Source organism: Atta colombica, unplaced genomic scaffold (genome assembly GCF_001594045.1).
Source record: "Atta colombica isolate Treedump-2 unplaced genomic scaffold, Acol1.0 scaffold201, whole genome shotgun sequence".
Classification (NCBI taxonomy): domain Eukaryota; kingdom Metazoa; phylum Arthropoda; class Insecta; order Hymenoptera; family Formicidae; genus Atta; species Atta colombica.
Window position 1 is genome coordinate 30890 of NW_017259296.1, and position 6745 is coordinate 37634.

At 35.1% G+C, this 6745-nt stretch overlaps 1 pseudogene; it reads right to left on the bottom strand.

Annotated features, from left to right (window-relative positions):
* Nucleotides 1–5486: 5486 nt before the first annotated feature.
* LOC108687211 lies at nt 5487–6581 on the bottom strand (annotated as a pseudogene).
* Nucleotides 6582–6745: the final 164 nt, after the last annotated feature.

Below are 6745 nucleotides of genomic sequence, written 5' to 3' on the forward strand. Positions count from 1 at the left end.
TGTGTGTCATTAATCGAAACAAGTAATAGTCAGAGGGAGCGTCTGGAGAATACGGCGGGTGGGACTTCCCATTTCAACATTTCCAAGTATGTCTTGACCACTTTCGCAACATAGGGTCGAGCATTGTCATGCTGCAAAATCACTTTATCGTGTCTCTCGTTGTATTGTGACCGTTTGTCTTTCAATGCTCGGCTCAAACGCATCAATTGCGTTCGATACCGATCGCCTGTGATTGTTTCAGTCGGTTTTAACAGTTCATAATACACTACGCCGAGCTGGTCCCACCAAATACAGAGCATGACCTTGGACGTCAAAATCACTGTTCTTGAAGTGTTGAAACCACTCACGACACGTTCTTTCACTAATAGCGGCCTCACCATAAGTATTTGAGAGCATTCGATGAGCCTCAGCCGCAGATTTCTTCATATTGAAGCAAAAAATTAAAATCTCCCGCAAATGACGAGAATTTGGCTCGTAAACTGACATGTTCAATCGAGAATAACTTTATGATGCAGACACAAATCGACTAATGTTTCTATAGGGTTATGTTGACAGATGCCCAAGTTTATTATATGACGTCTATGATCTATTTATTTCGACCACCACTTACCGCTAAAGCCATCTATAGGAAAACGGCGGAAGCAAAGTTGTACACCTAATATGTCATCTAAACAGTAAACCCGGCCATTTTCAAACCACATATGGCCTCTAAACGGTAAACCCAGCCACTTTCGACCCAGATATGTCCTCTACACTGTAAATCCGGCCATTAACGGCCCATATATGGTAGCCAAACGGTAAATCACGTAACATTCGGGCCAGATATGGCCACTAAATTGAAATTACGTTCACTTTCTGCTCAGATACGGTCTCTGAACAGTAATTCCGGCTACTTTCTGCCCAGACACGGCCTCTAAACAGTAAATCCAGCCACATATGCTCAATTACAGCCTCTAAACTGTAAAGCCGTCCACTTTCGGCCTAAATATGGCCTCTAAATGATAAAATCCGTCTACTTTCGACTCAGAAATATCCTCTAAACGGTAAATCCGGCCATTTTTGGCCCAGATATGATCTCTAAACTGGAAATCCGGCCACTTTTGTGAGAGGTTTGTCCTCTAAATAGTAAATCCGGCCACTTTCAGCCCAGATTGGGGTTCTAAACGATAAATCCGACCACTTTCGGCACAGATATGTCCACAAAAGTTAAATCCGGCAACTTTCATACGAATTATGGGCTTTAAATGGAAAATCAGGCAACATTCAGCCCAGATATGGATACATAAATTGGTTCACTTTTGGCCCAGATGTGGCTTCTTAACTGTAAATCCGAATACTTTCGGATATGTTCTCTAAACGGCAGAATAGGCCATTGTCGGTCAATATCCGACCACTTTCGGCGCAAATGTGGCCTCTAAACGTTAAACCCGGCAACTTTTGGCCCAAATATGGCCATCAAACGCTAATTATGGCCACATTCAATCCACATATGACCTTTAAACTGAAAATCCATCCACTTTCGACTCAGTTATGGACTCTAAATGGAAAACCCGGCAACTTTCGACCCAGATATTGCATCTAAATTCTTCAATGGTAAATCCTTCAACTTTCGGTCAATATATGACCGCTAAACGCTAAATCTCGTCATTTTCGAACCAGATACGAGCTCTAAACGGTAAATCCCGCCACTATCAGCACAGATTTGGTTATAAATGATAAAACTGGCTGGGTTTATCCTTTGGAGGCTATATCTGGGTTTAGTGGCCGGATTTATCGTTTAGAACCCCAATCTGGGCCGAAAGTGGCCGGATTTACTGTTTAGAGGACGAACCTCTTACAAAAGTGGTCGGATTTCCAGTTTAGAGGTCATATCTGGGCCGAAAGTGGCCGGATTTATCGTTTAGAGGATATTTCTGAGTCGAAAGTAGACGGATTTTATCGTTTAGAGGCCATATTTAGGCCGAAAGTGGACGGCTTTACAGTTTAGAGGCTGTAATTGGGCACATGTGGCTGGATTTACTGTTTAGAGGCCGTATCTGAGCAGAAAGTGAACGTAATTTCAATTTTGTGACCATATCTGGCCCGAATGTTACGTGATTTACCGTTTGGCTGTCATATATGGCCGTTAATGGCCGGATTTATCGTTTAGAGGATATATCTTGATCGACGGTGGCCGGATTTACCTTCTAAATGTCGTTTCTGGACCGTAAATGTTTGGATTTACGAGACCATATCTCGACCGAAAGTGGCCGGGATTGCTGTTTAGAGGTCATATTTGGGGTGAAAGTGACATATCTAGACCGATAGTGGCTGGATTTACCGTTGAGAAGGCATATCTAGGTCGAAAGTGGACGGATTTGCCGTTTAGAGGTCATATCTGGAGCGAAAGTAACAGGATTTTCAGTTTAGAGGCCATATCTGCACCGAAAGTTGCCGTTCAGAAGCCATATCTGGGCCGGAAATGGCCGGGTTTACAGTTTAGAGGTCATACCTGTTACGTAAAATAGCTGGATTAATCGTTTAGAGACCATATCTAGGACGAAAGTAGCCGAATGTACTGTTTAGACGATATGTCTGAGCCGAAAGTGGACGGATTTACCGTTTAGATTCCATATCTGGGCCGAAAGTGGCGGGATTTACCGTTTAGAGACCATATTTTTCCAGATTTACCGTTAGAGGCCATATCTGAGCCGAAAGTCGCCGGATTTACCGTACAGAAGCCGTATCTGTTCCGAAATTGGACGGACGTACCATTTAGATACTATATATGCGCCGAAATTGGACGGTATTACCATTTAGAAGCCATACCTGGGCCGAAAGTGGCTAGGTTTAACGTTTAGAGGTCACATCTGGACCATAGTGACGGGATTTACCATTTAGAGGCCATATCTAAACCGATAGTGGCGTGATTTTACCATTTAGTGGCCATATCCGAAAATAGCCGGATTTACCATTAAATGGACATATCTGGACCGAATGTAGCCGGATTTTTCATTTAGAGTCCATAACTGGTATGAAAGTAGCCGGATTTACCATTTCGAGGAACATATCTGTTCCGAAAGTGGCTAGATTTACATTTTAGAAGCCATATATGGTCAGAAATTGGCCGGATTTACCGTTTAGATCGCATATCTGGGACGAAAAAGGATGGATTTACCGTTCAGAGACCATATCTGAATCGAAAGTGGCCGGATTAACCGTTTAGAGAACATATCTGGGCCGTAAGAACCCTGATTTACCATTTAAAGGTCGAAAATGGACTGATTTACTTTTAGAGGTCATATAAAGACCGAAAGTGACCGATTTTGCCGTTTAGAGGCCATATCTGGACCAAAAGTGGCCGCATTTACCGTTTAGAAGTCATGTCTATGCCAAAGTGACAGAATATGCCGTTTAGTGGACATATCTGAGACGAAAGTGGTCGGACCGTTTTCGTGCCATGTCTGGGTCCAAAGTAGGCAGATTTACCGTTTAGAGGCCATATCTGTGCGGAAAGTGATCAGACTTACCGTTCAGAAGCCATATATGGTCCGAAAGTGGACGGATTTACCGTTTAGAGACCATATCTTGGTCGAAAGTTGCCAGATTTACCGTTTAGATATCAGGACCGAAAGAGGCATTTTCCGTTTAGGGACCATATCCGAGTCAAAAGTGGCTTGATTTACAGTTTAAAAGCCATATCTGGGCCGAAAGTGGCTGGATTTACAGTTTAGAGACCATATCAGGGCCGAATATGGACGGATTTTCCATTTAGATGTCATAACTGAGCCGAAAGTGATCGGGTTTGCCGTTTAGAGGCCATATCTGGGACGAAAATGGATGGATTTACTGTTTATAGGACATATCTGAGCAGAAAGTGGCCAAAATTTCCGTTTAGTTGATGAATTTACCATTTAGTAACCATATCTAGGCCGGAAGGATATATTACAAATATTTATTATTTAAATTATTCTTTATTTATTTTAATTATTTTTTTGACGTTTATTGGTTATATATTTATGTTTATAGAATAATTTTCCAATTCTATATATTCTTTAATTGGGGCTGTGCAAGCTATTTCACAAACTTCATCATATGAGATTAGTTTAATTATAATTTTTTTGGTTTTGATAATTTTAAGGGAAAGATATTCTTTTTTGGATTTTATGAAATGGCAAGTATATATATATATATATGATATGGGTTAATATTAAGCCCATTATTTTTTGTATTTTTTGTAAGAATGTCAGCGGGATTGTATCGTAGGCCGATAGCTTTTGTTGAGTCAGAGTTAGTTCCAGGGTTTAATGTGGAGTATTTTAGAGGAGTGTTTGCTTTGATTTTTATAGCTGATATGATTATTTTTTTTATGTATTTAATAGTGGGAATATTTACTAATTTAATTGGATTATAATGATCGTGGTTGTATATTAATTTGATAACATTTTTAATTAATTTAATACGTGGGGTATTACCACGAATGCGGTATGAAGATTTAATATATTTATGTTGAAAGATTATTTTACCTTTTATTTTAAATTTTATGATTTTTATCTTGATATTCAAGTTTATATTTGTATTTATGGGAAGGGATTAGTAAGTAGGGGATAGGAGAAAGAATAAAAATAGTATAACGATATTTTAGAAATAGTAATTGAAAAGATTAATTTAATGTGTGTGTTTGTGTGTGTGTGTGTGTGTGTGTGTGTGTGTGTATTAATTATGTATTATTGAATATCGTGGTTCGCATTTTTGGTTGATTGATTATTTTGGGAAATAAGGAAAATTAAAAATTAAGATGTATTTGTATTACATGATAAAAGTTAGGGTGTAGTATAATGTAAATTAAAATATTTGGGAAAATTAAAATATGTTGAGAGGGGAGTAAAGAGCTTAGGGTTATATTATATGTATATATATATTGATATATGATGATATTGATATATGATGATATTATCGTAAAATTATTCTATAGTTAAAATAGATAAATAAAAATATATGATGCGAAGTTGTGTGAAATTAAGATAATTAGTAAAAGTAAAAATAATATTGGTATATAATAATAAATTAATAGAAAATTTAAATTCCTTTAATATGTTTTCAAAATATAAACTTATTCAGGATCATTAATTCTAAATATATTTAAATGATTTAGATCTTGTAAATTATACGGATTAATTTCTAAGATAAGTTGTTAAGTGGCATATTCTTTATAATGTAATCGAATAATATATAATAATGGAAATTATTGGTTGTCAATTAAAAATAATAAAATAGTTAATAGCTAATAAATAATGTAATAAGTTATGTATAGATAATATAGTTAAAGAGTTAATTAAGTTAAAGAGGTTTAATAGAATATGGTAAGGTAAGGATAAAAGTTTAAGTTCAGGTAATGTGGGAACAGGGGAAGATGGGAGTTAAGGCTGTTTAAGAATGTGATTTAAGTAATTATTTTATAATTACTAGTTGGGGGAAAGATAAAGAATAAGAAATTTATAAATAAATTTTCATATTTTATAGTTTAGGGGCAAGAGGGTAAAAAATAAGGAATAAGTTATAGTAAGGATTTGACTAATAAGGATATATGGATCCTCAATTAATTGGGCGCCTGCTCAAGTTAAGAGAAAAAATGTATTAATAATTATTCAAAATATTAGTTCATTAGATAGAATTATACATGAAGGATGGGAGTAAATAGATTTGTGAGGTGAAGAGTATATAAAATGAAAATTGATATAGTAAGGGTAATTATAAAGTTTATTAGGGATAGACCGGAGAATACCATAGGCAAAAAGGAAGTATCATTCAGATTGAATATGGATATGTGTAACTAAATGATTAGCAGGGGTAAAATTATCAGAATCTCTGAATATATAAGGGTATTGAAGAATAATAAGAAGAAAAATAGATAATATAACATTAAAACCTAATAGATCTTTAAAGGTAAAGTAGGAGTGGAATGGAACTTTATAACGATCTCTATTTGTTCCCGTAAGATTTGAAGATTCTGTAAGATGTAGAAAGAATAGATGGAATATAATAAATAAAAGAATAATGAAAGATAGAATGAAGTGAAAGGAGAAAAATCGGTTTAATGTAGAATTATTAATTGAAAATCCACCTCAAATTCATATGTCTAATATACTTCCAATATACGGGATAGTTGATATAAGATTAGTAATTACTGTAGCTCTGCAGAATATTTGTCATCAAGGGAGTACATAGCCAAGGAAAGTTATAGCTATTGAAAGTAAATAAGAAAATTGTTACACCAGATATTCAGGTATATGTTAAGTTAAAAGAGTTGTAATAGATATTTCGTCCGATGAGTAAGTATATTCAGATAAAGAAAAAAGAAGCTCCATTTATATGAATATTACGTATGATTCAGCGATTAGGTATATTTTGGATAATATGAATTATTCTATTGAAGGCAATTGAAATATTAGGGCAGTAATGAATAGAGCGATCAGTCCCCTGATGATTTGAATTAATAGAAAAATATCAAATAAGGAACCGAAGTTTCATCAGTAGGAGATATTAATAAGTGAGGGGAGGTTAATTAGAGAGTAGTTAATTATTTTACTAATTTTTTTCATATTTTTATTTTAATAGATGTAAAAAGTAAGGAAAAAAACATTTTTTGAATAAATGTGAGGATATTTCATATAATATAGGAAATTGTATTGATTTTATTATATAAGATATAAAGAAAAATATAAATTGATGATAATATTATTAAAATAATAAATATTTTAAAATA